At 37.7% G+C, this 22034-nt stretch overlaps 1 protein-coding gene and 1 pseudogene across 3 annotated transcripts in view; both read left to right on the top strand.

The window, feature by feature from the left end:
* The window catches only part of ATF6 (activating transcription factor 6), a 226606-nt gene that overhangs the window by 109499 nt on the left and 95073 nt on the right, over positions 1–22034 (top strand). The gene's annotated exons all lie outside the window — the stretch shown is intronic.
* LOC114486166 (proteasome activator complex subunit 3-like) overlaps positions 12517–22034 on the top strand; it is a 20949-nt pseudogene continuing 11431 nt past the window's right edge.

Raw genomic sequence — 22034 nt, 5'->3', positions numbered from 1 at the left:
GTAGTTGCAGTGTAGAAGCCAAATCTGAGAACTTTTAGCACTCTGATGCATTAAAATCTATTGATCATATGTATAGCTGATTCACTTGGTTATAAAGCAGAAACTAACACACATAGTAAAGCAATTATACTCCAATAAAGATGTTTTAAAAATCTATTGGTTTATCTTGCACTTTGAGTGGATCTCTTCCCCATGCATGATTTTGTAACATCACACTTTGGTCAGTTGGAAAAAATTGGCTCACTGAGACATGGAGATCTTCCAAATGTTGACGTGGCTTATATACAATATTTTAAAAATCACATTGTTTAATACCACCACAAGTCTTATCTGCAAAGTCTTTAATATTAGGAAGCTGTTAAGTTCATGGTAGCAGATGCAGGTTTTTCAGAATTCTTGTTTTTGTTTGAAGACTCAAATTTTATCACTGTTGAAAAGATTGTCAGTTGTTTTCCTTCAAGTGGCAGCTTCCTTTAATTCATTTGTCTATCAAATACCCAAGTCAAAATAACTACAATTTGTCTATCTGACATTCTTTAAAGTAAAACTGGTGTTACATTAAAAAGTAGCTAGGGAGTTCCCTAGTGGCCTAGTGGTTAGGATTCCAGGCTTTCACTGCCATGGCCCAGGTTCTTCCCCTGGTTGGGGAACTGAGATCCTGCAAGCTGCACAGCATGGCCAAAAAACAAAACAAAACAAAAAACTTTGGGATGCAGCAGAAGTGTATTTCCTATTTTGTCACAGAATATTAAAAAGAAGTCTACTCAAGGGTCAAGATTTAATAAAATTAATAATTTTTATATCCTTAAACTGACTTTGTGTGTGTGTGTGTGTGTGTGTGTGTGTGCATGTGTGTGTGTATCTGAACATGAAGTGATGAATAATACAGTGAACTCTAATACAGTGGTACTACTGTCTTGATTCAGGCTAAGGTATCAGAATTGATTTTGTACCATCAGTGTAAATATCAACACAATTGTTCTAGGATAAGTGATGAGATTCAAAAACATTATTCAACACTGAATATTCTAGTACTGCTTGTGTTTGTTGCCAAACATTCCCATATAAGATCTTTGTTCCTGATTACTTGGTGCTCATACTGAATGAATATAAACAAAACATCCAGTCTGTAGGTTCTTTCATTTATAAAACAAAAGCACAATTCTGTAGTAGAAATATTAATTCAATCTTCATATTTGCAGCTAATCTTTAATTTGATGGGTTATTATATGATTAGAAAGTAGCAGTGCCATGATTTCTTTTACTGACTTTTCATCCAGCAGGCACTGAGCAAGGCCAACTATCCAAGACTTTATTAGTCTCTCAGGTAAATGTACTTCTTCAGCATTTACCATGTAAGATATTTCAGTGGTCTGTAAATTCTACATGATTGGTCTCAGAATAACACTGGAACTTAACGGACACCCTAATAGTATTTGAAATGTTTTGTTCCATAAGAGACAATAAGATAGATTACTGACACCTGTAATGTAAGAGAAAGATAGCTTTCAGCATATGGTCATTTCTTATTAACAGTTTCAACCAGTTTCTTGGTAGATTCTGCCTTTCCATGAGTCACAGAATTCTCTAGTACATTAGTTTTATCTTTCGCAGCATCTGAGTTGTAGACAGTATGGCTGAGGGTTAAGGAAGCAAATCTTTTGGTTTTCTATTCAAGTATAGTTGATTTACAATATTATGTTGGTTTCAGATGTATAGCATAGTGATTCAGTATTTTTGCAGATTATACTCCATTATAGGTTATTATGAAACAATGGCTATAATTCCCTCTGCTATACAGTATATCCTTGTTGCTTATCTGTTTTATACATAGTAGTTTATCTATGTTAATCCCATACCCCTTATTTGTCCCTCTCCTCTTCCTTTTCCCCCCTTTTTTTAGACTTTTTTTTTTTAAGAAGATGTTGGGGGTAGGAGTTTTTTAAATTAATTTATTTATTTTTGCTGTGTTGGGTCTTCGTTTCTGTGCAAGGGCTTTCTCTAGCTGTGGCAAGTGGGGGCCACTCTTCATCGCGGCGCGCGGGCCTCTCACTATCGCGGCCTCTCATTGCGGAGCACAGGCTCCAGACGTGCAGGCTCAGTAGTTGTGGCTCATGGGCCTAGGTGCTCCGCGGCATGTGGGATCCTTCCAGACCAGGGCTCGAACCCGTGTCCCCTGCATTAGCAGGCAGATTCTCAACCACTGCACCACCAGGGAAGCCCTTCCTTTTCCCCTTTGGTAACCACAAGTTTGTCTTCTTTATCTGTGAATCTGTTCCTGTTTTGTGTATACATTCACCAGTATTATTTTTTAGATTCCACATATTTGTGATATCATACAGTGTTTGTCTTTCTCTGTCTGACTTATTTCACTAAGCATAATATTCTCTAAGTCCATCCACTTTGCTACAGTTGGTAGTATTTCATTATTTATGGCTGAGTAATATTCCACTGCTTGTATATATATATATATATATATATATGTGTGTGTGTGTGTGTGTATTTATCTCATATCTTCTTTATTCAGTCATCTGTTGATGGGCACTGGGTTGCTTCCATGTCTTGGCTATTGTAAATAGTGCTGCTGTGAACATTGGGGGTGCATATATCTTTTCGAATTAGTGTTTTCGTTTTTTCCAGATATATACCCAGGAGTGGAATTGCTGGATCATATAGTAGTTCTATTTTTAGTTTTTTCAGGAACTCCCATACTGTTTTCTATAGTGGCTGCACCGTTTTACATTCTCAGCAGTGTACAGGGTTCCCTTGTCTTCACATCCTCTACAGCAATTTGTTATTTTTTATGATAGCCTTTCTGACAGGTGTGAGGTTATATCTCATTGTTTTGATTTGCATTTCTCTAATAATTAATGATGTTGAGCATCTTTTCATGTGCCTCTTGGCCATCTGTATGTTTGTTTTGGAAAAATGTCTATTCAGGTCTTCTGCCCATTTTTTGATTGGATTGTTTTGTTTGTGGTTTTTTTTTTTTTTATATTGAGTTGTATGAGTTGTGTGTATATTTTGGATATTAACTCCTTGTCAGTCGCATTGTTGGCAAGTATTTTCTCCCACTCTGTAGGCTGTCTTTTCATTTTGTCAGTGGTTTCCTTGGCTGTGCAAAAGCTTTTAAACTTAATTGGGTCCCATTTGTTTATTTTTGCTTTCATTTCTTTTGCCTTAGGAGACTGATCCAGGAAAATATTGCTACGATTTATAACAAAGAGTGTTTCATCTATGTTTTCTTCTAGGAGTTTTATGGTTTCTAGTCTTACATTTAGGTCTTTAAACCATCTTGAGTTTATTTTTGTATATGATATGAAGCAATGTCCTAATCTCATTGCTTCACATGTGGCTGTCCAGTTTTCCCAGCACCACTTGTTGAAGAGACTCTCTTTTCTCCATAGTATATTCTTGCCTCCTTTGCCATAGATTCACTGACCATAGGTGTGTAGGTTTATTTCTGGGCTCTCTATTGTGTTCCATTGATCTATGAGTCTGTTTTTGTGCCAGTATCATGCTGTTTTGATTACTGTAGCTTTGTAATATAGTCTGAAGTTTGGGATGGTTATACCACCAGCTTTGTTCCTTTTTTCTCAAGATTGCTCTGGCAATTTGGGGTCTTCTGTGATTCCATATGAATTTTAGGATTATTTATTCTAGTTCTGTGAAGAATGTCCTGGATATTTTGATAGGACTTGCATTAAATCTGTAGATTGCTTTGGGTAGTATGGCCATTTTAACAATATAAATTAATCCAAGAACATGGACTATCTTTCTACTTCTTTGTATTATCTTCAAATTCCTTCATCAGTGTTTTTTTTTTTTTAATATTTATTTATTTGGCTGTGCCAGGTCTTAGATGCGGCACGCGGGATCTTTGTTGCCACATGCGGGATCTTCAGTTGTGGCATGCGGGATCTTTCAGTTGAGGCATGTGGGATCTAGTTCTCTAACCAGGGATCAAACCCGGGCCTCTCATTGTTTTGATTTGCATTTCTCTAATAATTAATGATGTTGAGCATCTTTTCATGTGCCTCTTGGCCATCTGTATGTTTGTTTTGGAAAAATGTCTATTCAGGTCTTCTGCCCATTTTTTGATTGGATTGTTTTGTTTGTGGTTTTTTTTTTTTTTATATTGAGTTGTATGAGTTGTGTGTATATTTTGGATATTAACTCCTTGTCAGTCGCATTGTTGGCAAGTATTTTCTCCCACTCTGTAGGCTGTCTTTTCATTTTGTCAGTGGTTTCCTTGGCTGTGCAAAAGCTTTTAAACTTAATTGGGTCCCATTTGTTTATTTTTGCTTTCATTTCTTTTGCCTTAGGAGACTGATCCAGGAAAATATTGCTACGATTTATAACAAAGAGTGTTTCATCTATGTTTTCTTCTAGGAGTTTTATGGTTTCTAGTCTTACATTTAGGTCTTTAAACCATCTTGAGTTTATTTTTGTATATGATATGAAGCAATGTCCTAATCTCATTGCTTCACATGTGGCTGTCCAGTTTTCCCAGCACCACTTGTTGAAGAGACTCTCTTTTCTCCATAGTATATTCTTGCCTCCTTTGCCATAGATTCACTGACCATAGGTGTGTAGGTTTATTTCTGGGCTCTCTATTGTGTTCCATTGATCTATGAGTCTGTTTTTGTGCCAGTATCATGCTGTTTTGATTACTGTAGCTTTGTAATATAGTCTGAAGTTTGGGATGGTTATACCACCAGCTTTGTTCCTTTTTTCTCAAGATTGCTCTGGCAATTTGGGGTCTTCTGTGATTCCATATGAATTTTAGGATTATTTATTCTAGTTCTGTGAAGAATGTCCTGGATATTTTGATAGGACTTGCATTAAATCTGTAGATTGCTTTGGGTAGTATGGCCATTTTAACAATATAAATTAATCCAAGAACATGGACTATCTTTCTACTTCTTTGTATTATCTTCAAATTCCTTCATCAGTGTTTTTTTTTTTTTAATATTTATTTATTTGGCTGTGCCAGGTCTTAGATGCGGCACGCGGGATCTTTGTTGCCACATGCGGGATCTTCAGTTGTGGCATGCGGGATCTTTCAGTTGAGGCATGTGGGATCTAGTTCTCTAACCAGGGATCAAACCCGGGCCCCCTGCATTGGGAGCGTGGAGTCTTAGCCACTGGACCACCAGAGAAGTCCTCATCAGTGTTTTATAGTTTTCAGAGTATAGGGCTTTCACCTCTTTGCTTAAGTTTATTCTTAAGTATTTTATTCTTTTTGATGTGATTTTATTTTTACTTTCTCTTTCTGATACTTTATCATTAGTGTATAGAAACACAACAGATTTCTGTATATTAATCTTGTGTCCTGCAACCTTGCTGAACTCATTTATTAATTCTAAAAAGTTTTGGGGTGGATTCTTTAGGGTTCTCTTAATAAAGTATCGTGTCATCTGCAAATAGTGACAGTTTTACCTCTTCTCTTCCAAATTGGATACCTTTTATTTCTTTTTCTTATGTGATTGCTGTGACAAGGACTTCCAACCCTATGTTAAGTAGAAGTGGTGAGAGTGGACATCCTTGTCTTGTTCCTGCCCTCCTGCAATGGAAGAACAGACTCCTAACCACTGGACCACCAGGGAATTCCTGGCTTTCAGCTTTTTACAATTGAGTGTGATATTGGCTGTTGGTTTGTCATAAATGCCCTTTATTATGTTGAGATGTATTCCCTCTATACCTACTTTGTGGAGAGTTTTTATCATTAATGGATGCAGAATTTTCTCAAAAAAATCCACCTGTTGAGATGATCATGTGATTTTTCTTCCTTTTGTTAATGTGGTGTAACACATTGATTGATTTGTGAATGTTGAACGATCCTTGTGACCCTGGAATGAATCCCACTTGATCATGGTTTCTGATCTTTTTAATGTATTTTTGGATTTGTTTTGTTAATATTTTGTTGAGGACTTTTGCATCTATATTCATCAAAGAGATATTGGCCTATATTTTCTTTTTTTATACTGTCTTTGTCTTGTTTTGGTATCAGGGTAATGGTGGCCTCATAGAATAAAGCGTTATTTGAGGTATAGTAAGAAAACCAATGTGGCAGAAGACTTTTTAAAAAAAAGTTATTTATTTATTTACTTATTTTTTTAACATCTTTATTGGAGTATAATTGCTTTACAATGGTGTGTTAGTTTTGCTTTATAACAAAGTGAATCGGCTATACATATACATATATCCCCATATCTCTTCACTGCTATGTCTCCCTCCCTCCTACCCTCCCTATCCCACCCCTCTAGATGGTCACAAAGCACCGAGCTGATCTCCCTGTGATATGCGGCTGCTTCCCACTAGCTATCGGTTTTACATTTGGTAGTGTATATATGTCCATGCCACTCTCTCACTTTGTCCCACCTTACCCTTCCTCCTCCCTGTGTCCTCAAGTCCGTTCTGTAGTAGGTCTGCATCTTTATTCCCATCCTGCCCCTAGGATCTTCATGACCTTTTTTTCTTTTTTTAGATTCCATATATATGTGTTAGCATACAGTATTTGTTTTTCTCTTTCTGACCTACTTCACTCTGTATGACAGTCTTTCTCTAGGAGGTGGGTCAAAAAGGATCTTGCTGTGATTTATGTCATAGAGTGTTCTGCCTATGTTTTCCTTTAAGAGTTTGATAGTGTCTGGCGTTACATTTAGGTCTTTAATCCATTTTGAGTTTATTTTTGTGTATGGTGTTAGGGAGTGTTCTAATTTCATTCTTTTAGATGTTGCTGTCCAGTTTTCCCTGCACCACTTATTGAAGAGACTCTCTTTTCTACATTGTATATTCTTGCCTCCTTTATCAAAAATAAGGTGATCATATGTGTGTGGGTTTATCTCTGGGCTTTCTATCCTGTTCCATTGCTCTGGTAGTTTTCTGGTAGCATCTTTAGGATTTTCTATGTATAGTATCATGTCATCTGCAAACAGTGACAGCTTTACTTCTTCTTTTCCAATTTGGATTCCTTTTATTTCTTTTTTTTCTCTGATTGCTATGGCTAAAACTTCCAAAACTATGTTGAATAATAGTGGTGAGAGTAGGCAACCTTATCTTATTCCCGATCTTAGTGGAAATGGTTTCAACTTTTCACCATTGAGGACGATGTTGGCTGTGGGTTTCTCATATAGGGCCTTTATTATGTTGAGGTAAGTTCCCTCTATGCCTACTTTCTGGAGGGTTTTTATCATAAATGAGTATTGAATTTTGTCAAAAGCTTTTTTTGCATCTATTGAGGTGATCATATGTTTTTTATTCTTCAGTTTGTTAACGTGGTGTATATATTGATTGATTTGCGTATGCATAGAGTTGCTTGTAGTAATCTCTCATGATCCTTTGTATTTCTGCAGTGTCAGTTGTTACTTCTCCTTTTTCATTTCTAATTCTATTGATTTGAGTCTTCTCCCTTTTTTTCTTGATGAGTCTGGCTAATGGTTTATCAATTTTGTTTATCTTCTCAAAGAACCAGCTTTTAGTTTTATTGATCTTTGGTGTTGTTTCCTTCATTTCTTTTTCCTTTATTACTGATCTGATCTTTATGATTTCTTTCCTTCTGCTGACTTTGGGGTTTTTTTGTTCTTCTTTCTCTAATTGCTTTGTGTGTAAGGTTAGGTTGTTTATTTGAGATGTTTCTTGTTTCTTCAGGTAGGATTGTATTGCTATAAACTTCCGTCTTAGAACAGCTTTTGCTGTATCCCATAGGTTTGGGGTCATTGTGTTTTCATTGTCATTTGTTTCTAGGTATTTTTTTTTATTTTTTAAATTATTTATTTATTTTTTATTGCGGTACGTGGGCTTCTCACTGTTGTGGCCTCTCCCGTTGCGGAGCACAGGCTCCGGACGTGCAGGCTCAGCTGCCATGGCTCACGGGCCTAGCCGCTCCACGGCATGTGGGGTCTTCCCGGACCGGGGCACGAACCCATGTCCCCTGCATTGGCAGGCGGACTCTCAACCACTGCGACACCGGGTAAGCCCTCTAGGTATTTGGTTTTGGTATCAGGGTGATGGTGGCCTCGTAGAATGAGTCTGGGAGTGTACCTCCCTCTGCTATATTTTGGAAGAGTTTGAGAAGGATAGGTGTTAGCTCTTCTCTAAATGTTTGATAGAATTCTCCTGTGAAGCCATCTGGTCCTGGGCTCTTGTTTGTTGGAAGATTTTTAATCACCGTTTCAACTTAAGTGCTTGTGATTAGTCTGTTTATATTTTCTATTTCTTACTGGCTCAGTCTCAGAAGGTGTGCATTTCTAAAAATTTGTCCATTTCTTCCAGGTTGTCCATTTTATTGGCATAGAGTTGCTTGTAGTAACCTCTCATGATCCTTTGTATTTCTGCAGTGTCAGTTGTCACTTCTTTTTCATTTCTAATTCTATTGATTTGAGTCTTCTCCCTTTTTTTCTTGATGAGTCTGGCTAATGGTTTATCAATTTTGTTTATCTTCTCAAAGAACCAGCTTTTAGTTTTATTGATCTTTGCTATCGTTTCCTTCATTTCTTTTTCATTTATTTCTGATCTGATCTTTATGATTTCTTTCCTTCTGCTAAATTTGGGGTTCTTTTTTTCTTCTTTCTCTAATTGCTTTAGGTGCAAAGTTAGGTTGTTTATACGAGATGTTTCCTGTTTCTTAAGGTAAGATTGTATTGCTATAAACTTCCCTCTTAGAACTGCTTTTGCTGCATCCCATAGGTTTTGGGTCGTCGTGTCTCCATTGTCATTTGTTTCTAAGTATTTTTTGATTTCCTCTTTGATTTCTTCAGTGATCACTTCGTTATTAAGTAGTGTATTGTTTAGCCTCCATGTGTTTGTATTTTTTACAGATCTTTTCCTGTAATTGATATCTAGTCTCATAGCGTTGTGGTCAGAAAAGATACTTGATATGATTTCAATTTTCTTAAATTTGCCAAGGCTAGATTTGTGACCCAATATATGATCTATCCTGGAGAATGTTCCATGAGCACTTGAGAAAAATGTGTATTCTGTTGTTTTTGGATGGAATGTCCTATAAATATCAATTAAGTCCATCTTGTGTAATGTATCATTTAAAGCTTGTGTTTCCTTATTTATTTTCATTTTGGATGATCTGTCCATTGGTGAAAGTGGGGTGTTAAAGTCCCCTACTATGATTGTGTTACTGTCGATTTCCCCTTTTATGGCTGTTAGTATTTGCCTTATGTATTGAGGTGCTCCTATGTTGGGTGCATAAATATTTACAATTGTTATATCTTCTTCATGGATCGAACCCTTGATCATTATATAGGTTGGGTGAATGAGCAATCAGGAAAGTTCTGTCTTCTTCTTGGATTGATCCCTTGATCATTATGTAATGTCCTTCTTTGTCTCTTGTAATAGACTTTGTTTTAAAGTCTATTTTGTGTGATATGTGAATTGCTACTCCAGCTTTCTTTGATTTCCATTTGCATGGAATATCTTTTTCCATCCCCTCACTTTCAGTCTGTATGTGTCCCTAGGTCTGAAGTGGGTCTCTTGTAAACAGCATATATACGGGTCTTGTTTTTGTATCCATTCAGCCAGTCTATGTCTTTTGGTTGGAACATTTAATCCATTTACATTAAGGTAATTATGGATATGTATGCTCCTATTACCATTCTCTTAATTGTTTTGGGTTTGTTTTTGTAGTTTTTCCCTTGCTGCTTTTAATATTTTTTCTTTGTATTTAATTTTTGATAATTTGATTAATGTGTGTCTTGGTGTGTTTCTCCTTGCATTTATCCTGTATGGGGACTCTGTGCACTTCTTGGACTTGATTAACTATTTCCTTTCCCATATTAGGGAAGTTTTCAACTATAATCTCTTCAAATATTTTCTCAGTCCCTTTCTTTTTCTGTGCTTCTTCTGGGACCCCTATAATTCGAATGTTGGTGTGTTTAATGTTGTCCCAGAGGTCTCTGAGACTGTCCTCAATTCTTTTCATTCTGTTTTCTTTATTCTGCTCTGCAGTAGTTATTTCCACTATTTTATCTTCCAGGTCATTTCTCCGTTCTTCTGCCTCATTTATTCTGCTATCAATTCCTTCTAGAGAATTTTTAATTTCATTTATTGTGTTGTTCATCATTGTTTGTTTGCTCTTTCGTTCTTCTAGGTCCTTGTTAAACGTTTCTTGTGTTTTCTCCATTCCAGTAGCAAGATTTTGGATCATCTTTATCATTATTCTGAATTCTTATTCTGGTAGACTGCCTATTTCCTTTTCATTTGTTTGGTCTGGTGGGTTTTTACCTTGCTCCTTCATCTGCTGTGTGCTTCTCTGTCTTCTCATTTTGCTTAACTTACTGTGTTTGGGGTGTCCTTTTCACAGCCTGCAGGTTCGCAGTTCCCGTTGTTTTTGGTGTCTGCCCCCAGTGGCTAAGGTTGGTTCAGTGGGTTGTGTAGGCTTCCTGGTGGAGGGGACTAGTGCCTCTGTTCTCGTAGATGAGGCTGGATCTTGGCTTTCTGGTTGGCAAGTCCGTGTCTGGTGGTGTGTTTTTGGGTGCCTGTGACCTTATTATGATTTTAGGCAGCCTCTCTGCTAATGGGTGGGGTTGTGTTCCTATCTTGCTAGTTGTTTGGCATAGGGTGTCCAGCACTGGAGCTTTCTGGGTGTTGAGTGGAGCTGGGTCTTGGTGTTGAGATGGATATCTCTGGGAGATTTTCACTGTTTGATATTACATGGAGCTGGGAGGTATCTGGTCGACCAGTGTCCTGAACTCGGCTCTCCTACCTCAGTGGCACAGGCCTGACACCCAGTCGGAGCACCAAGACCCTGTCATCCACACGGAAAAAGAGAAAAATGGAAAAAATATATATTTCGTTGCTCCCAAAGTCCACCGCCTCAATTTGGGATGATTCGCTTGTCTCTTCAGGTATTCCACAGTTGCAGGGTACATCAGGTTGATTGTGGAGCTTTAATCTGCTGCTCCTGAGACTGCTGGGAGAAATTTCCCTTTCTCTTCTTTGTTGGCACAGCTCCGGGGGTTCAGATTTGGATTTGGCCCCGCCTCTGTATGTAGGTCGCCTGAGGGCATCTGTTCCCGCCCAGAGAGGCGGGGTTAAAGGAGCAGCTGATTAGGGGGCTCTGGCTCACTCAGGCTTGGGGGAGGGAGGAGTACGGAATGCTGGGCGAGCCTTCGGCTGCAGAGGCCTGTGTGATGGTGCAACAGCCTGAGGCGCGCCGTGTGTTCTCCCAGGGTAGTTGTCCCTGGATCACGGGACCCTGGCAGTGGGGGGCTGCACAGGGTCCCGGGAGGGGAGGTGTGGATAGTGACCTGTGCTTGCACACAGGCTTCTTGGTGGCAGCAGCAGCAGCCTTAGTGTTTCATGCCCATCTCTGGGGTCCGCGCTGATAGCCTCGGCTCGCACCTGTCTCTGGAGCTCGTTTAGGCAGCGCTCTTAATCCCTTCTCCTCGCGCACCAGGAAACAAAGAGGCAAGAAAATGTCTCTTGCCTCTTTGGCAGCTCCATACCTTTTCCTGGACTCCCCCCGGCTAGACGTAGTGCACTAACCCCTTCAGGATGTGTTCACGCAGCCAACCCCAGTCCTCTCCCGGCTTCCGACTGAAGGCCGAGCCTCAGCTCCCAGCCCCCGCCCGCCCTGGCGGGTGAGCAGACAAGCCTCTCGGGCTGGTGAGTGCTGGTCGGCACCGATCCTCTGCGGGAATCTCTCCGCTTTGCCCTCCACACCCTGTTACTGCGCTCTCTTCCGTGGCTCTGAAGCTTCCCCCTCTCCGCCCATGAAGGGGCTTCTAGTGTGTGGGAACCTTTCCTCCTTCACGGCTCCCTCCCACTGGTGCAGGTCCCGTCCCTATTCTTTTGTCTCTGTTTTTTCTTTTTTCCTTTGCCCTACCCAGGTACGTGGGGAGTTTCTTGCCTTTTGGGAGGTCTGAGGTCTTCTGCTAGCATTCAGTAGGTGTTCTGTAGGAGTTGTTCCACATGTAGATGTATTTCTGATGTATTTGTGGGGAGGAAGGTGATCTCCATGTCTTAGTCTTCCGCCATCTTGAAACTCCTCTCCAGAAGACTTAATGAATGGTTTGGGAGGTGAGGCTGAGTTATGAAAATGAGGTTGGAGAGACTGGAAGGGGCCGTATCATACAAGGACTGTGAGCTATGGTAAGGAGTTTCATTTGTATTCTGAGGGCCAATTAAGGGATTTAAGCAACTGAATGACATGAATGATTTAGTTTGTAGGACGGCTTTAGTTGCTGTCTGGGCCGAGGATTAGAAGGAGACGTGGTAGAAGCAAAGAGAGCAATTAGAAGGCTTTTTCACTAGTCCAGGCAATATGATGATGATGGCAATGGAGTGATGAATGGGTTCTAAATACACTTTGCAGATAGATTTAGTGGGAATTGGAGGTGTTCAGATTTTTGGCTTGGGTAACTAGGTAGATAGTGCTACCAGTTACTGAGATGAGAATGATTTGGAGTAGGGCAGGATAATATATTTCATATGAATATTGAGTTCTTTTTGGAAACATTTAATTTTGAAATATCTGTGCATATTTCATCTAGGAAGAGAGTGTAGAGGGAGAAGAGGGCCCAGGATTGAATTAGAGATTCCATTAGCGAAGGATAGCCTGCAAAGGAAACTGAAACAGAGCAACCAGCAAAGTTGGAGGAAAGCCAAGAAAGCCAAGAGAGATGGTTTCAAGAGGGAATGAGTACTTGATTCGAATACTGCTGAAAGGTCAGGTAAGATGAAGGTAAGTATCTCCTGGATGTGTCAACATGAAAGTCATTGGTATCCTTCACAAGAGCCCTTTAGTGATGAGATGGAAGTGAAAGTGAGATTAAGGATGGATTAGGTGGTAAGGAAATGAGGACAGCATAACTATTTTGAGAACTGCCTATACAAGGTGTGAATGAAACTTGTTATCTGCCATATCTGTAAATAAAAGATGTTGCAGCCGTCAAGTCATTATGGCCGCCCCCAACCTTGAGCCTTGAGGGAACTCAGGATGGGAAAGCATAGGATACTGGCCCTGGATGGCTAGGGTGCAGTGCATGTCAAAGGAATGATTTCAGTGAGCCCAGACTCTTGAATCTTCCCTTATATAGAAAAGTGCTAAATTTCTTAACTTGAGATATCTGGTTTTCTTCAATTTACAGTAGTCTTTTGAAGTTCCAACCACCTGGTCTTTGCAGCAGAAGCTCCTGTATATCCTGGCTCCTCCCTTACCTCTTTGGAGCAGTGTCTCAGAGCTATCTTAAGTCCTCAGTTTTGTCCGCCAAATAAAACGTAATTCTCAACTTTTAGGTGGAGCAGTTTTTTTTTTTAAGTTGACAAAGGGAACAGAGAAAAGGTAATTGTTGTTTTTTTAATCCCAAGATAACAATTTAAAATTTTAAAGGAATGAACCAGTGGATAGGAAGAGAGCAGTGTTAAATAGGAGAAGTGATGAAGTCCTTGAGGAGGGGCAGAAGGGTGGAATTCATATCAAAAGTAGAAAGACTGCCCTTTGCACTAGAAGGTGAGACCTTTCTTCTCTTGTGGTAGAGGCTAGGCCAGTTTATAGGTAGGACGTTTGGTTCTAGGAAGATAAGACATCTCTGATGGCTTCTGTTTTCCCAGTGAAGTACAATGTGATCAGCTGCAGGTGAGTCTATTGGAGGAGGGATAGGGGATTTGAGGAGAGAGGAGCAGGTGTGAAATTGTTGTCTTAACTAATGGATTGTGTGCCGACCAGAGAAACAGTAGGATTGCCAGGCCATGGTGGGGTGCCAATTTGCAGTATGAGATAAGTGAAATCTCTGCAAGAAGGTGCTAGGTGTGGGGTTACAGTTGATTAATAAGACACAGCCCTTGCACTCAAGGAGTTTATAATCTGAAGAATGAAAGACAAATAATTACAGTACAGTCCTGTGTAGGGAACTCCTTCTGGAGACTTAACAGCTGAGACCTGACTGCTCTGACATACCTTACCTAAAACTATTACATCATAGCTCATGGTGACAAGAATATTCTAGACGGTGTGATAGTCACAACTATATTATTACATCTTGATGCAGTAGCTTGTTTTCTTTCTGCTAACATCATCAGACATCTCATTAACACTTTGAAATTGTGAGAAAAAGGGCCATCCTTCTCTTCTTTCTCCCTCTTCTTTCCCCTCACACCTTTCTTTACTTCCAGCTGTTGGAAGCTAGAAAATTACAAGAATTTGTAGATGCAACCTAATAATACTGTTTTGTTTTTATTTGGCGTGTTGTTTTTATCATTTTCTAACTAATTTTATGCTGTTGTTATCAGGAATATTTGAACATTTAGCATTTAACTTGGATTTCTGCCTTATGGCCTTCTGAGGAGTTACCCTTATTAGCAATCAGGGAACCATACCACTTGGGAGACTCTAATTCTCTTAAAATAAGACTAAAACCTTGTGACTGGTTTGAATTTAATTTTCTGCTATATGAAGCAAAGACTTATTCTTTAACATAGTTTGTAATTAAAGTTGATATTGAGATCTTGTATATCACGTAATGCCATTTTTTAAGGTGAAGATTAGTGTTCTCCACCCCCCCTGCTTTATTGAGATATAATTGATATATAACATTGCGTAAGTTTAAGGTATATAACATGATTAGATGCACATATATATCATAAAATGATTACCACAATAAGGTTAGTTACATCCATCACCTCACATAATTGCCTTTTTTTTTTGCAGTGAGAACATTTAAGATCTACTCTCAGCAGCTTTCAAGTGTATAATACAGTATTGTTAACCACAGTTACCATGCTGTATATTAGATCTCTAGAACTTATTCACCTTATAACTGGAAATTTGTACCCTTTGACCAACATCTCCCCATTTTCCCCACCCCTCAGCCCCTGGCAACCACCATTCTACTCTGTTTCTATGAGTAACATTCTATTCTGTTTCAACTTTTTTAGATTCCACATAAGTACGATTATACAGTATTGTCTTTCTCTGTCTGAATTCACTTAGTATGATAATCTCTGGGTCCATCCATGTTGCTGCAAATGGCATTATTTCTTTTTATGGCTGAGTAATATTCCATTGCATATATATACCACATCTTCTTTATCCATTCACTGTCGATGGACATTTCCATGTCTTGGCTATTGTAAATAGTGCTGCTATGAACATGGGTTGCAGATATTTTTTCGAATTAGAGTTTTTGTCTTTTCTGGATATATGCCCCAGAGTGGGATTGCTGGATCATATAGTAACTATATTTTTAGTTTTTTAAGGACCCTCCATACTGTTCTCCATAGTAGGATTTCCTTTTTATTGTATAATATTCCACTTGTGTGTGTATCACATTTTCTTCTTCCATTCATTCATCAGTAGACACTTAGGTTGTTTCCATGTCTTTGCTGTTGTGAATAATGCTGCAGTGAACACTGGGGTGCAGATATCTCTTCAAGATATTGATTTCATTTTTTTCAGAAATACACCCAGAAGTGGGATTGTTCCATCATATGGTAGTTCTATCTTTAATTTTTTGAGGAACCTCCATACTGTTTTCCATGGTGCATTAGTCATTGTTGTTGTTTAAAAAAAAAAAAAAGCTTTAATGAGGTATAACTGACATTTAAGAAACTGCACATATATAATTGCCCGTTTTATAAGTTTTGACAAACGTATATCTCTGTGAAGTCATCACCATAGTCAAGATAATCAGCATGCCCATCATTCCTGAAAGTTTTAAATTTCCCCTTGCCCTTTTGTAATTTCTTCCCACCCATTCTCTCCCCTGTCATAGACAACCACTGATCTTCTTTCTGATACTATAAATTCGTTTACATTTAAAACAATTTTATATGAAGAAATCATACATTATGTGTTTTTTTCTTCCAGCATAATTGTTTTGAAAATCATCTATATTGTTGCTTTATTAGTAGTTCAGTCTTCTATTGCTTAGTATTCCATTGTAGGGATATAACAATTTGTTTATCCATTCACCTTCCACTTTTGACTAATACACATAATTGTTAACTGTAGTTACCATGCTGTATCTTAGATCCCCAGAATTTATTCATCTTACAACTGGAAACTTGTACCGTTTGACCAGCATGAGTTTATAGATAAGGCTACTATGAATATTGGTGTACAAGTCTCTGTAGAGACATATGCTCTCATTTCTCTTGTGGAAATACATAGGAGTAGAGCAGCCTGGTTATATGGTAGGTATGTGTTTAGCTTTCTAAGAAACTGCCAAACTATTTTCCAAAGTGGTTGTACCATTTTGCATTTTCACCAGCAGTATATGAGTGTTCCAGTTCCTCTATATCCTCACTAACACTAGATATGGCCAGTCTTTTTGATTTTAGCTATTCTAATAGGTGTGTAGTGGTATCTCAGGTTTTAATTTGCATTTCCCTAGTGACAAATAATTTTAACCATCGTTTCATGTCCTTATTTGCCATCCATATATCTTCTTTGGTGAAGTGTCTGTTCAAATCTTTTGCCCATTTTTAATTGGGTTGTAATTGTTTTCTTATAATTGATTTGAGAGTTCCTAAATATTCTAGATACAGGTCCTTTGTCAGTTACATGATTTGGGTATATTTTCTCCCAGTCTGTTGCTTTCTTTTCAGTTTCTTATACGTGTTTTTTGTTTTGTTTTGTTTTGTTTTGTTTTTTGTGTTACGTGGGCCTCTCGCTGTTGTGGCCTCTCCCGTTGCGGAGCACAGGCTCCAGACGCACAGGCTCAGTGGGCATGGCTCACGGGCCCAGCCGCTCCGCGGCATGTGGGATCTTCCCGGACCGGGTCATGAACCCGTGTACCCTGCATCGGCAGGTGGATTCTCAACCACTGCGCCACCAGGGAAGCCCCTTATACGTGTTTTTAAAAGAGCAGAAATCTTAATTTTGATGAAGTCCAATCTATCATCTTTTTCTTTTAGGGATCATGTTTTTAACCTAAGGTCACAAAGATTTTCTCATGTTTTCTTCTAAAAGTTTTGTAGTTTTAGGTTTTACATGTAGGTCTATAATCCATTTTAAGTTAATTTTTGTATATGGTGCAAGGATGGATCAAAGTTCATTTTCTGCATATGGATATCCAGTATTATATAATATTCAATGCTGTGTTTTCATCCAGTAGCTTTTTTTCTTCTAGTTTTATTGAGATATAATCAACATACAGCACCATATAAGGTGTACAGCATAATGATTTGACTTACACACATCATGAAATATTATCATAATAAGTTTATTGAATATCCATCATCTCATATAGATACAAAATTAAACAAATAGAAAAAAAATCTTTTTTCCTTGTGTCCAGTAGCTTTTAATAGAGTTAAAGCAAAGTCAAGCTTAAAAGGGTAGGCTGTCAGTTTTCTTGTGTTATCCTTAAAACTTTCTTGTTGTACATTTTGCTGGAACTTCTTAAAACAGTATCCTGTGACTGAACTCCTTCAACCTCAAATTTCTCATCTTTATACTTAACCAATGAATTGTTATTTATATATTCTTTTGGAAACATAACATATACTGTAGATAATTATAGCAGAAGTGTAATGGGTAGCAGAAGATATTGCCAAACCAAGGTTCTGGAGACCAGATGCAGTAAACACATAACATGTGCCTATACAGATCACAGTGCTAAGAAATACACAGAAAAGTAAGTGAAAGAGGAACTAACTATAAAGTTTTTAAAAAAACTGTCTGCTACTTTTTGTCTAATCTACTAGTGTTTTCCCCCTTTTTTAGTAAAAGAGAGCTACAGCATTAGACCCTAGAATTAAACTTTTAAAAATATATGTGTTATGTATGTATGAATGTGTGTGTGTGTGTATATACACATTCCTACATACACATGACATACTCATAGTTTAGGCATTGGCTTAAAGAATAGAAAAATGACAGAGGGTATAGATAGTTTATCCTATAGCATTGTGCAGCCTTATTCAGAAATAAGAAAAAAGGGTTTTCCCCTCAGCTATGAGTCATTACCTTTTAGTTTAGTGGAGAAAATAAGTTTGGAGGTGCTGAGACAGGCTTTTTTTTTTTTCTTTTTTTTTTCTTTTTTTGTAGGCAATCATGTAGCATAGGCTCTGGAGTCAAATGAAGTTGGATTTCAACCAGCATTGTTCTATTGCTTACAAACTCAAAGACTTGAGGGAAATACTTTTCAGAGCCTCAGTGTCTTATCTCTAATACAGTAATATTAATATTTATCTCTTCATAGGTTAAGAAATTTAAACAGAATAATAAAATAATAAATCAGGTACTAGAACAGTACTTAACACATAGTAGATGTTCAGTATATGTCTGTTTCTCTGTCATCAGGGGACTGACATTTTGAAGCCTATGGCTACAGTTTGAAGAGTCCATAAATGGATAGGACAAGGGGAAAGAGTTTGTTTTTCATTAGATATAGCACAATCATCCATGATCACACCCCAGCCCCAACTCCCCATAAAGATGCATTTTAACGCCATTATCATCCATCAACAGACAGAAAATTAGCACATTTGGAAAGAGTATGAAATCTGCAAGATTTTACAAGTGACTTTTATATTACTATCCATTATCTGATTAGGTTTATGAAGACTTTATTTATATAATTTAGACCTACCCTTTATCCCTTTTGGGGGTAAAGGGAATCATAACTTTGAAAGGAAGAGCTCTTACAAACAGCAAGATAGCCAGACTCTTCCTCAGTAGTCTGTAACCTCTTACAGTAGCCTTTTAAAAAGTGATTTTAGAGTGATTTCCTGAATTGACTATTTCAATGTTCATTTCATGTTATGTCTATAGAAACTAGATACTTAGATTATAGACGGAAAGCTAAGTAACAGAAGACACCAGGTTTTCAGCTGTTTTTAGGGTTTATTCAAATTGACTGTCACATTCATTTTGATGGGTTTAGTGACATCAGCTGATAACTGAAAAAGAAACTGTAGTCTTTAACCTTTCCATATTGATATCAGTAGGAGCCATATGACTGATACATTTTATATATGATAGGTCATCCAGAAGATATAATAAACATTATATATTTGTAGCATAAAACTAGTTTTGTTTTCCTATAAGTATTAATAACATACACAAAATCACAGATTTTAAAACAGTTGCATCAGCATAGGTTTAATATTATTAATAATGTTATTGTACAAGCTTCCAATTCTGTTGCTCATTTTAGATGAAGCCTGTTATCTGACATTTTTATTATAATGGAAGTTCATAGGCTATTAAGAAGATAAAAAATTAATGATAAAATAATTTGAATTCAGATTATAAAATAGTTCAAGTCTATTCTGATGAACCAGCTTCACTTAAGACTGAGGCTTTGGGGTCACCTTTTTAGCTATACAGTTTATCTTATTTTTTTTTTAGTAAAATATGTAAGAATATGTATTATACAAAAAGAAGTGGTCAACCTAATTTCTGTGCATATATGATTGCTGATATTTTTGAAAACTATTGTCCTCCTAGGATTATTTTACCAACTGTGTGTTCAGCTCAGATTCAGGAGAATACAGTATCTCCTTAAGCAAAATACTTATAAGAACCAAAACAAGTTGAGACTCAATTGTTTTTATCTGTATTTTTTTTTATTTTACTGCAATTTGGTGTAGTTGACATTAGTTGAAAATAGAAAGAAAAGGAGGCATAATTTCTATCTATCAAAATGTGAATCTCAATTTCATTTTGAAACAAACACTTATATTTTAAGAAGGTGAATGGAAGTGATAAATAGCAAAATCCAAATTTTTTTTAAACAAGTAACATCTCCTTTATTGCTCTTTGAGAGAAAACATAAATATGAGATATCTTCATAATATAAAAGGTTTTTTTCTTCAAACTTTTAAGGATTGATTTTATTATTCAAAAAACTTTATTCATGCTAAGTTGTGACTATTTGAATAATTGCTTTACTTTTATAATTAAAAAGTTTTTCCAAATGCAGTCCTCAAAGAATTATTATTATTATTATTATTATTATTATTTTTTTTTTTTTTTTGTGGTACGCGGGCCTCACACCGCTGTGGCCTCTCCCGCTGCGGAGCACAGGCTCCGGACGCGCAGGCCCAGCTGCCATGGCCCACGGGCCCAGCCGCTCCGCGGCACGTGGGATCCTCCCAGACTGGTGCACGAACCCGGTTCCCCTGCATCGGCAGGCAGACACGCAACCACTGCGCCACCAGGGAAGCCCAAGAATTATTATTTAATCAAGAGATTTAAACAATTTTGCTGTCATTCATCCAACAAAATATATATTGAGTAGCCATTAAGTTTCAGGCTATCCTCACTGCAAAGAATCGAATAAACAAAACAAAAAAGCCCTTGCTTTTATGTTCTAAAGATGGACACAACAAATATACAAATAAATATGTAATAGAATATCAGTTTGTGATAAGGGCTAGGAAGGAAAATAAAAATGAGAGGACAGAGAGTAATTTTATTTTAATTTTTATTGTTTTAGATTTAATTTTTTTTTTATACGACAGGTTCTTATTAGTCATCCATTTTATACATATCAGTGTATACATGTCATTCCTAATCTCCCAATTCATCACACCCCCCACCCCCACCCCCCGGCCACTTTCTGCCCTTGGTGGCCATACGTTTGTTCTCTACATCTGTGTTTCAATTTCTGCCCTGCAGACCGGTTCATCTGTATCATTTTTCTAGGTTCCACGTATATGCGTTAATACATGATATTTGTTTTTTTCACTTACTTCACTCTGTATGACAGTCTCTAGATTCATCCACGTCTCTGCAAATGACCCAGTTTTGTTCCTTTTTATGGCTGAGTAATGTTCCATTGTATATATGTACCACATCTTCTTTATCCATTCGTCTGTCAGTGGGCATTTAGGTTGCTTCCATGACCTGGCTATTGTAAATAGTGCTGCAAAGAACATTGGGGTGCATGTGTCTTTTTGCATTATGGTTTTCTCTGGGTATATGCCCAGTAGTGGGATTGTTGGGTCATATGGTAATTCTATTTTTAGTTTTTTAAGGAACCTCCATACTGTTCTTCATAGTGGCTGTATCAATTTATATTCCCACCAACAGTGGAAGAGGGTTCCCTTTTCTCCACACCCTCTCCAGCATTTGTTGTTTATAGATTTTCTGATGATGGCCATTCTGACTGGTGTGAGGTGATACCTCATTGTAGTTTTGATTTGCATTTCTCTAATAATTAGTGATGTTGAGCAGCTTTTCATGTGCTTCTTGGCCATCTGTAAGTCTTCTTTGGAGAAATGCCTATTTAGGTCTTCTGCCCATTTTTGCATTCGGTTGTTTGTTTTTTTACTATTGAGCTGCATGAGCTGTTTATATATTTGGGAGTTAATCCTGGGTCCGTTGATTCGTTTCAAAATATTTTCTCCCATTCTGAGGGTTGTCTTTTCATCTTGTTTGTAGTTTCCTTTGCTGTGCAAAAAGCTTTTAAGTTTCATTAGGTCCCATTTGTTTATTTTTGTTTTTATTTCCGTTACTCTAGGAGGTGGATCAAAAAAGATCTTGCTGTGATTTCTGTCAAAGAGGGTTCTTCCTATGTTTTCCTCTAAAAGTTTTATAGTGTCTGGTCTTACATTTAGGTCTCTAATCCATTTTGAGTTTATTTTTGTGTTATGGTGTTAGGGAGTGTTCTAATTTCATTATTTTACATGTAGCTGTCCAGTTTTCCCAGCACCACTTATTGAAGAGGCTGTCTTTTCTCCACTGTATATCCTAACCTCCTTTGTCATAGATTAGTTGACCATAGGTGCGTGGGTTAATCTCTGGGCTTTCTATCCTGTTCCATTGATCTATATTTCTGTTTTTGTGCCACAACCACATTGTGTTGATTACTGTAGCTTTGTAGTATAATCTGAAGTCAGGGAATCTGATACCTCCAGCTCCGTTTTTTTCCCTTAAGACTGCTTTGGCTTTTCGGGGTCTTTTGTGTCTCCATACAAATTTTAAGATTTTTTGTTCTAGTTCTGTAAAAAATGCCAGTGGTAGTTTGATAGGGATTGCATTGAATCTGTAGCTTGCTTTGGGTAGTATAGTCATTTTCACAATGTTGGTTCTTCCAATCCAAGAACATGGTATATCTCTCCATCTG

Source organism: Physeter macrocephalus, chromosome 4, assembly GCF_002837175.3.
Source record: "Physeter macrocephalus isolate SW-GA chromosome 4, ASM283717v5, whole genome shotgun sequence".
NCBI lineage: Eukaryota > Metazoa > Chordata > Mammalia > Artiodactyla > Physeteridae > Physeter > Physeter macrocephalus.
Note: the sequence above shows the minus strand (reverse complement) of the source record. Positions and strands in the feature narration are given on the sequence as shown.